We start from the raw sequence: 11,408 nt of genomic DNA on the forward strand, positions 1-11,408 counted from the left end.
CTCCTTGCTGGATCAAGACGGAGGAGACGTCCATCGTCCCGTACGTGTGTTGAACGCGGAGGTGCTGTCCGTTCAGCACTTGGTCATCGGTGATCCGAATCACGTCGAGTACGACTCCATCATCACCAACCCCTTGAACGCTTCCACACTCGATCTACAAGTGGTATGTAGATGCAAACTCACTCCCTTGACTCGTTGCTTAGATGAACTCATAGATGGATCTTGGTGAAACCGTAGGAAAAATTTTAATTTTCTGCAACGTTCCCCAACAGTTGTATCATGAGCTAGGTCTATGCGTAGTTCTCTTTGCACGAGTAGAACACAATTTTGTTGTGGGCGTAGATCTTGTCAACTTGCTTGCCGCTACTATTCTTATCTTGCTTCAGCGGTATTGTGGGATGAAGCGGCCCGGACTAACCTTACACGTACGCTTACGTGAGACCGGTTCCACCGACTAACATGCACTAGTTGCATAAGGTGGCTGGCGGGTGTCTGTCTCTCCCACTTTAGTTGAAGTGGATTCGATGAAAAGGGTCCTTATGAAGGGTAAATAGAAGTCGACAAGATCACGTTGTGGTTATTCGTTGGTAAGAAAATGTTCTTGCTAGAACCCAATTGCAGCCACGTAAAAGATGCAACAACAATTAGAGGACGTCTAACTTGTTTTTGCAGCAATTGTCATGTGATGTGATATGGCCAGAAGTTGTGATGAATGATGAATGATATATTGTGATGTATGAGATCATGTTCTTGTAATAGGAATCACGACTTGCATGTCGATGAGTATGACAACCGGCAGGAGCCACAGGAGTTGTCTTTATTTTTTGTATGACCTGCGTGTCATTGAAGAACGCCATGTAAACTACTTTACTTTATTGCTAAACGCGTTAGTCATAGAAGTAGAAGTAGTCGTTGGCGTGACAACTTCATGAAGACACGATGATGGAGATCATGATGATGGAGATCATGGTGTCATGCCGGTGACAAGATGATCATGGAGCCCCGAAGATGAAGATCAAAGGAGCTATATGATATTGGCCATATCATGTCACTACTTTATATAATTGCATGTGATGTTTATTATGTTTTATGCATCTTGTTTACTTAGAACGACGGTAGTAAATAAGATGATCCCTTACAACAATTTCAAGAAGTGTTCTCCCCTAACTGTGCATCGTTGCTAAAGTTCGTCGTTTCGAAGCACCACGTGATGATCGGGTGTGATAGATCCTTACGTTCACATACAACGGGTGTAAGACAGTTTTACTCATGCAAAACACTTAGGGTTAACTTGACGAGCCTAGCATGTATAGACATGGCCTCGGAACAGGGAGACCGAAAGGTCGAACACGAGTCATATGGAAGATACGATCAACATGAGAATGTTCACCGACGATGACTAGTCCGTCTCACATGATGATCGGACACGGCCTAGTCGACTCGGATCGTGTAACACTTAGATGACTAGAGGGATGTCAAATCTGAGTGGGAGTTCATTCAATAATTTGATTAGATGAACTCAATTATCATGAACTTAGTCTAAAACCTTTTGCAAATATGTCTTGTAGATCAAATGGCCAACGCTCATGTCAACTTGAACTTCAACGCGTTCCTAGAGAAAACCAAGCTGAAAGATGATGGCAGCAACTATACGGACTGGGTCCGGAACCTGAGGATCATCCTCATAGCTACCAGGAAACAATATGTCCTAGAAGGACCGCTAGGTGACGCTCCCGTCCCAGAGAACCAAGACATTATGAATGCTTGGCAGTCTCGTGCTGATGATTACTCCCTCGTTCAGTACGGCATGCTTTACAACTTAGAACCGGGGCTCCAAAAGCGTTTTGAGCATCACGGAGCATATGAGATGTTCGAAGAGCTGAAACTAGTTTTCCAAGCTCACGCCCGGGTCGAGAGATATGACATCTCCGACAAGTTCTATAGTTGTAAGATGGAGGAAAATAGTTCTGTCAGTGAGCACATACTCAAGATGTCTGGGTTGCACAACCGTATGACCCAGCTGAATATTAACCTCCCTGATGAGGCAGTCATTGACAGAATCCTTCAGTCGCTCCCACCAAGCTACAAGAGCTTTGTGATGAACTACAATATGCAGGGGATGGTAAAGACCATTCCTGAAGTATTTTCTATGCTGAAGTCAGCAGAGGTTGAAATCAAGAAAGAACATCAAGTGTTGATGGTCAATAAGACCACTAAGTTCAAGAAGGGCAAGGGTAAGAAGAACTTCAAGAAGGACGGCAAGGAGGTTGCCACGCCCGGTAAGCCAGTTGCCGGGAAGAAGTCAAAGAATGGACCCAAGCCTGAGACTGAGTGCTTTTATTGCAAGGGGAAGGGTCACTGGAAGCGGAACTGCCCCAAATACTTATCGGATAAGAAGGCTGGTAACACTAAAGGTATATTCGATATACATGTAATTGATGTGTACCTTACCAGTACTCGTAGTAACTCCTGGGTATTTGATACCGGTGCCGTTGCTCATATTTGTAACTCACAGCAGGAGCTACGGAATAAGCGGAGACTGGCGAAGGACGAGGTGACGATGCGCGTCGGGAATGGTTCCAAGGTCGATGTGATCGCAGTCGGCATGCTACCTCTACATTTACCTACGGGATTAGTTATAAACCTTAATAATTGTTATTTAGTGCCAAGTTTGAGCATGAACATTGTATCTGGATCTCGTTTAATACGAGATGGCTACTCATTTAAGTCTGAGAATAATGGTTGTTTGATTTATATGAGAGATATGTTTTATGGTCATGCTCCGATGGTCAATGGTTTATTCTTAATGAATCTCGAGCGTAATACTACACATATTCATAGCGTGAATACCAAAAGATGTAAAGTTGATAACGATAGTCCCACATACTTGTGGCACTGCCGCCTTGGTCACATTGGTGTCAAGCGCATGAAGAAGCTCCATGCTGATGGACTTTTAGAGTCTCTCGATTATGAATCATTTGACACATGCGAACCATGCCTCATGGGCAAGATGACCAAGACTTCGTTCTCCGGAACAATGGAGCGAGCAACCAACTTGTTGGAAATCATACATACCGATGTGTGCGGTCCAATGAGCGTTGAGGCTCGCGGAGGATATCGTTATGTTCTCACTCTCACTGATGACTTGAGTAGATATGGGTATGTCTACTTAATGAAACACAAGTCTGAGACCTTTGAAAAGTTCAAGGAATTTTAGAATGAGGTAGAGAATCAACGTGACCGAAAGATAAAATTCCTACGATCAGATCGTGGAGGAGAATACTTAAGTCACGAATTTGGTACACACAAGGAAATGTGGAATCGTTTCACAACTAACGCCGCCTGGAACACCTCAGCGTAACGGTGTGTCCGAACATCGTAATCGCACTCTATTAGATGTGGTGCGATCTATGATGTCTCTTACCGATTTACCACTATCATTTTGGGGATACGCTCTAGAGACAGCTACATTCACTTTAAATAGCGCACCGTCTAAATCCGTTGAGACGACACCGTATGAATTGTGGTTTGGGAAGAAACCTAAGCTGTCGTTTCTAAAAGTTTGGGGATGCGATGCTTATGTCAAGAAACTTCAACCTGAAAAGCTCGAACCCAAGTCGGAAAAATGCATCTTCATAGGATACCCTAAAGAAACCATTGGGTATACCTTCTACTTAAGATCCGAGGGCAAGATCTTTCTTGCCAAGAACGGATCCTTTCTGGAAAAAGAGTTTCTCTCGAAAGAAGTAAGTGGGAAGAAAGTAGAACTCGATGAAGTACTACCTCTTGAACGGGAAAGTAGTGCAGCTCAAGAAAATGTTCCTGTGATGCCTACACCAACTGAAGAGGAAAATAATGATGATGATCAAGGTACTTCAGATCAAGTTGCTACTGAACTTCGTAGGTCCACAAGGACACGTTCCGCACCAGAGTGGTACGGCAACCCTGTCCTGGAAATCATGTTGTTAGACAACGGTGAACCTTCAAACTATGAAGAAGCGATGGCGGGCCTAGATTCCAACAAATGGCTAGAAGCCATGAAATCCGAGATAGAATCCATGTATGAAAACAAAGTATGGACTTTGACTGACTTGCCCGATGATCGGCGAGCGATAGAAAACAAATGGATCTTTAAGAAGAAGACGGACGCAGATGGTAATGTCACCATCTATAAAGCTCGACTTGTCGCTAAGGGTTATCGGCAAGTTCAAGGGATTGACTACGATGAGACTTTCTCTCCCGTAGCGAAGCTTAAGTCCGTTCGAATCATGTTAGCAATTGCCGCATACTATGATTATGAGATATGGCAGATGGACGTCAAAACGGCATTCCTTAACGGTTATCTTAAGGAAGAACTATATATGATGCAGCCAGAAGGTTTTGTCGATCCTAAGAACGCTAACAAAGTATGCAAGCTCCAGCGATCCATTTATGGGCTGGTGCAAGCATCTCGGAGTTGGAATATTCGCTTTGATGAGATGATCAAAGCGTTTGGGTTTATGCAGACTTATGGAGAAGGCTGCGTTTACAAGAAAGTGAGTGGGAGCTCTGTAGCATTTCTCATATTATATGTAGATGACATACTCTTGATGGGAAATGATATAGAACTTTTGGACAACATTAAGGCCTACTTGAATAAGTGTTTTTCAATGAAGGACCTTGGAGAAGCTGCTTACATATTAGGCATCAAGATCTATAGAAATAGATCGAGACGCCTCATAGGTCTTTCACAAAGCACATACCTTGATAAAATTTTGAAGAAGTTCAAAATGGATTAGTCCAAGAAGGGGTTCTTGCCTGTATTGCAAGGTGTGAGATTGAGCTCGGCTCAATGCCCGACCACGGCAAAAGATATAGAAGAGATGAGTGTCATCCCCTATGCTTCAGCCATAGGATCTATTATGTATGCCATGCTGTGTACCAGACCTGATGTAAACCTTGCCGTAAGTTTGCTAGGAAGGTACCAAAGTAATCCCGGCAAGGAACACTGGACAACGGTCAAGAATATCCTGAAGTACCTGAAAAGGACAAAGGACATGTTTCTCGTTTATGGAGGTGACGAAGAGCTCGTCATAAAGGGTTACGTCGACGCTAGCTTTGACACAGATCTGGATGACTCTAAGTCACAAACCGGATACGTGTATATGTTGAATGGTGGAGCAGTAAGCTGGTGCAGCTGCAAGCAGAGCGTCATGGCGGGATCTACATGTGAAGCGGAGTACATGGCAGCCTTGGGAGGCAGCGCATGAAGCTATTTGGGTGAAGGAGTTCATCACCGACCTAGGAGTCATACCCAATGCGTCGGGGCCGATCAAACTTTTCTGTGACAATACTGGAGCTATTGCCCTTGCGAAGGAGCCCAGATTTCACAAGAAGACCAGGCACATCAAGCGTCGTTTCAACTCCATCCGTGAGAATGTTCAAGATGGAGACATAGAAATTTGCAAAGTACATACGGATCTGAATGTCGCAGATCCATTGACTAAACCTCTCTCGCGAGCGAAACATGATCAACACCAGAACTCTATGGGTGTTCGATTCATCACAATGTAACTAGATTATTGACTCTAGTGCAAGTGGGAGACTGTTGGAAATATGCCCTAGAGGCAATAATAAAAGTGTTATTATTATATTTTTGTTCATGATAATAGTCTTTTATTCATGCTATAACTGTATTATCCGGAAATCGTAATACACGTGTGAATACATAGACCACAATATGTCCCTAGTGAGCCTCTAGTTGACTAGCTCGTTGTGATCAACAGATAGTCATGGTTTCCTGGCTATGGACATTGGATGTCGTTGATAACGGGATCACATCATTAGGAGAATGATGTGATGGACAAGACCCAACATTAAGCATAGCACAAGATCATGTAGTTCGTTTTGCTAGAGCTTTTTCAATGTCAAGTATCTCTTCCTTAGACCATGAGATCGTGTAACTCCCGGATACCGTAAGAGTGCTTTGGGTGTACCAAACGTCACAACGTAACTGGGTGACTATAAAGGTGCATTACAGGTATCTTCGAAAGTGTTTGTTGGGTTGACACGGATCGAGACCGGGATTTGTCACTCCGTATGACGGAGAGGTATCTCTGGGCCCACTCGGTAATGCATCATCATAATGAGCTCAAGGTGACCAAGTGTTTGATCACGGGATCATGCATTGCGGTACGAGTAAAGTGACTTGCCGGTAACGAGACTGAACGAGGTATTGGGATACCGACGATCGAATCTCGGGCATGTAACGTACCGATTGACAAAGGGAATTGCATACGGGGTTTGATCGAATCCTCGACATCGTGGTTCATCCGATTACAACATCGAGGAGCATGTGGGAGCCAACATGGGTATCCAGATCCCGCTGTTGGTTATTGACCTGAGGTCGTCTCGGTCATGTCTGCATGTCTCCCGAACCCGTAGGGTCTACACACTTAAGGTTTGGTGACGCTAGGGTTATCAGGAAGACAAGTATGTGATTACCGAATGTTGTTCGGAGTCCCGGATGAGATCCCGGACATCACGAGGAGTTCCGGAATGGTCCGGAGGTAAAGATTTATATAAGGAAAGTGGTTAAACGGACACCGGAAAGTTTCGGTGGCATACCGGTATTGTACCGGGGTCACCGGAAGGGTTCCGGGGGTCCACCAGGTGGGGCCACCCCTCCCGGGGGGGCCACATGGGCTGTGTGGGAGAGGGAGCCAGCCCCTAGTGGGCTGGGCGCGCCTCCCCACCTAGGCCCATGCGGCTAGGGCAAGGGGAGGGGAAACCCTAAAGGGGGCGCCCCCCTAGCTTGGGGGGCAAGCCACCCCTTTTCCCTCTCCCTTTGGCCGCCGCCCCCCTCTAGGGTTTCCCCTAGAGGGCCCTTCCCCTTGCCCCTCTCCTCCTATATATAGAGGGGTGAGGGGAGGGCTGCTACACACAAGCCAAGGCGCAGCCCCTCCCCTCCCCAACACCTGTCCTCCTCCGCGCGAGCTTGGCGAAGCCCTGTCGGAGAACTTCTGCACCAACTGCACCACGCCGTCGTGCTGCCATTGGAGCTGTCTTCCTCAACCTCTCCTTCCTCCTTGCTGGATCAAGACGGAGGAGACGTCCATCGTCCCGTACGTGTGTTGAACGTGGAGGTGCTGTCCGTTCAGCACTTGGTCATCGGTGATCCGAATCACGTCGAGTACGACTCCATCATCACCAACCCCTTGAACGCTTCCGCACTCGATCTACAAGTGGTATGTAGATGCAAACTCACTCCCTTGACTCGTTGCTTAGATGAACTCATAGATGGATCTTGGTGAAACCGTAGGAAAAATTTTAATTTTCTGCAACGTTCCCCAACAATTTCCACCATGCTTGCTAATATACTTTTAAGGGTGGAATACCAAAGAAACTTGGAGATCCCGGTGTACCAACTAAACCATGCTCCATTAAAAGAAACTATGTTAAAACTGCTTTATGTGATCTTGGAGCCGGTGTTAGTGTTATGCCTCTCTCTTTATATCGTAGACTTGATTTGAATAAGTTGACACCTACTGAAATATCTTTGCAAATGGCTGATAAATCAACTACTATACCAGTCGGTATTTGTGAGGATGTGCCTGTTGTAGTTGCAAACGTTACTATTTTAACGGACTTTGTTATTCTTGATATTCCCGAGGAGCATAGTATGTCTATTATTCTTGGAAGACCCTTTTTGAATACTGTAGGGGCTGTTATTGATTGCACTAAAGGCAATGTCACTTTTCATGTTAATGGTAATGAGCATACGGTACACTTTCCGAGGAAACAACCTCAAGTTCATAGTATCAACTCTATTGGAAAAATTCCATCGATTATATTTGGAGGTTTTGAATTTCCCCTTCCTACTGTCAAGAAGAAATATGATATTCTTATTATTGGGGATGTGGATATCCCGTTGAGGTAACATAGTGTTATTCAAAATTTCTCCGGTTCCATGTTATTCGGAATGAGTTCGTTAACAAGACTTGATCAACCTTGTTAGTGGATTCCTTTTGATGATCATGAGATGGATGAAACTAGAAGGCACACCTTCTGTACCCCACTTTTACTTTCTGTTATTTATATTAAATAAAATAAAAATAGTATTTTTCTGTCTGTTATCTGAATTATCCGTGCAATATAAAAATACCCCAAAAATAAAAGTTCTCCAAATGCCCTAAAATTTAAATATATTTTTTCTAGAATATTTGGCACTGAGAACACAGCAGAGGGGGTCATCCACCTGGCCACGAGGGTGGAGGGCGCGCCCTACCCCCTGGGCACGCCCCCTGCCTCGTGGGCCCATGGTGGCCCTCCTCCAGTTATCCTTGCACCCACACACTCCTTCTTCCTCCCACAAACACGAATATCCAGTTCATATCCGAGCCCAAGCTCATTTTGCTGCCATTTTCGATCTCCTTGCTCAAAGCACCTCTCACAAAACTGCTTGGGGGGATTGTTTGGTATGTGACTCCTCCATTGGTCCAATTAGTTTTTGTTCTAGTGCTTTATTCATTGCAAATTTGTGCTGCTTAGGTGACCCTATTCTTGAGCTTGCATGTCAAATTTATATGGTTCCAAGTAGTTTTGATGCATGATATAGGCTCTAGGCACTTGTAGGAGTAGTTGCTATCAATATTATTGAGTTTGGTTTACTTCTATTTTGAAGTTACTAAAAATTTCAGAATTTTTCAGAAAATGATGAAGAGACTTTTGAGGGGCTCATCGAGCCGAAGCTCGAAGGAAAAGGCACATAAGCCTAAGTATAATCTGCCTCGCACCACGGAGGTTCGGTCGTGTGAATGACCTTCCGATGATTTCTTGAGAGCAGCCGGGATTTATGAAGATTTTTATGAATTGACTAAGAATGCAGGCCTCACTGATTTCCTCCACGACCAACGCGATCAGTATCTCTTACTCACAAATATCTTTGTGCAAAACTTTCATTTCCATTCTAGGAGCTCACCACCTACGGTGGAGTTTCATTTATATGATGAGCATAAGGAGATGTCACTTTATGATTTTTGTCGGGTTTGTTTAGTCCCTTCCGAGGGCAAGACAGAGGAACCACATCGTGAGGATGTGGATGGGTTTATTGATACTATCACTATAGGGGAAACAATGAAGGTTTCTAATGCACGAATCACTAGCATACATTTTCCCGTTTTACGCTATTTTGCATTATTTGCTAGTCGTTGTTTAATTGGTCGCGGAAACTATGGAAACCTTAGTGTCCCTGATATTATTATTTTGCTCCGCATTTTATACTATGATAACTCTGCTAGTATGGGCGGCTTTATTGCTAAACGGTTAAGTTTGAACCGTACAAAGGGGCCCATCTTTGGAGGCATCTATGCTTCACGCCTAGCTGCACATTTTAACATACCTATTAGGCATTACGAGAAGGAAGAAAAAGTGCTGCCTCGTGTTTATTTAGATTATAAAAGTATGGTGGCACATGATTTTTATTGTTAAGAATAGGGAAGGAGAGCTTAAATACAAATTGTTCTTTGATAAACATCATCCTGAGACTATTACCCTGCCTGCTCCTTCTTTGTTTGATTTATCTACAGGCCAGTACCTTGTTCCATTAGAGGCTATTCACGCCTACCGGAACCCTGCACCAGCCATGGAGCTAGAGCCGGAACCACAAGTTGATCCTTCACGACAGTCTAATTACCAGTGGGATCCAGAGATGATTGCCAACCAGTGGCAATCGGAGTCTTCTTCTTCTTCGTAGTACGACCCCAACGTATTTCCCACCGACATTACATTTATGTTCACACACTCATTGCTAGATGTCGGTGCTCATACTTTTTCATTGTATCATCCATGCTAGTTTACTTTCCTTTTTATGCTTTCTTTTTGTGTGTTTAATAAACCTTAAGAAAAACCAAAAAAAATTAGTTGTAGCTTTTCATAGTTTACTTTCCATGCTTGTAGAGGTAAATAAAAAGAAAACCCAAAAAGATTTCTTGTTCTTCTTTTACTTGTTGGGAGCTTTCCCGTGTAAATAGTTTTATTTATTTTCTTTTCTTTGGGGGTCGATAAGAGAAGACCATGATTAAATTGTTGAAGTGGATCTTATATGCATAATTGTTGATCTGACAAAAGAGCCCATATTGCCTTGTCTTCTCCTGTTTATTGAATGCTTGCAGATCCCAGCTTAGTCCAATGCACATGCACAATTATTATTATTCACATCGTTCGGTCGTGCAAGTGAAAGGCAGTTATGACGATATATGATGGACTGACTGAGATGAGAAAAGCTGGTATGAACTCGACCTCTTTTGTTTTTGTAAATATGATTAGTTCATCGTTCTTCATTCGGCCTATTATGAATAAACATGTTTGCAATGACAACTAGAGGTCATAGTTCTTGTGCCATGCTTGATTAGCTATGAGTTATAATGGTTTACCTTGAGTGCCAACATGCTATTGAAATGGTTATGATGTGGTGTGATAGGGTGGTATCCTCCTCTGAATGATTTAAGTGACTTGACTTGGCGCATGTTCACGCATGTAGTTGAAACAAAATCAACATAGCCTTCACGATATTTATGTTCATGGTGGATTATATCCTACTCATGTTTGCATTCGGTGTTGATTAATTTTAATGCATGTTCATGACTATTGTCGCTCTCTAGCTGGTCGCTTCCTAGTCTTTTGCTAGCCTTCACCTGTACTAAGCGGGAATACTGCTTGTGCATCCAACCCCTTAAACCCCAAAGTTATTCCACATGAGTCCACTATACCTACCTATATACGGTATCTACCTGCCGTTCCAAGTAAATTTGTATGTGCCAAACTCTAAACCTTCAAATAAATATCCTGTTTCGTATGCTCGGATAGCTCATGTATCAACTAGGGCTGTCCGTATATTCCATGTTAGGCGGGTTATTCTCAAGAGGAGTGGACTCCGCTCCTCACCCACGAGAAAGTGGCTGGTCACCGGGATGCCCAGTCCCATGCTTTATGCAAATCAAATCAAAATAATTGCAAACAAAACTCCCCCTGGGACTCTTGTTAGTTGGAGGCACTCGTTGTTTCGAGCAAGCCATGGATTGATGCTTGTTGGTGGAAGGGGGAGTATAAACTTTACCATTCTGTTTGGGAACTGCCTATAATGTGTGTAGCATGGAAGATATCGCCATCTCTTGGTTGTTATGTTGACAATGAAAGTATACCGCTCAAAATATTATTCATCTCTATTTCAAAACCGAGCTCTGGCACCACTACAAATCCCGGTTTCCCTCTATGAAGGGCCTACCTATTCACTTTTATGCTGAGTCATCATCCTCTTATTAAAAAGCACCAGTTGGAGAGCACCACTGTCATTTGCATTCATTACTGTTAGTTTACATTGAGTATGACTTAACTGGATCTCTTTTACCATGAATTACAATGTCTAGTCA

The sequence above is a fragment of the Triticum dicoccoides genome, chromosome 2A, assembly GCF_002162155.2.
Source record: "Triticum dicoccoides isolate Atlit2015 ecotype Zavitan chromosome 2A, WEW_v2.0, whole genome shotgun sequence".
Lineage (NCBI taxonomy): Eukaryota > Viridiplantae > Streptophyta > Magnoliopsida > Poales > Poaceae > Triticum > Triticum dicoccoides.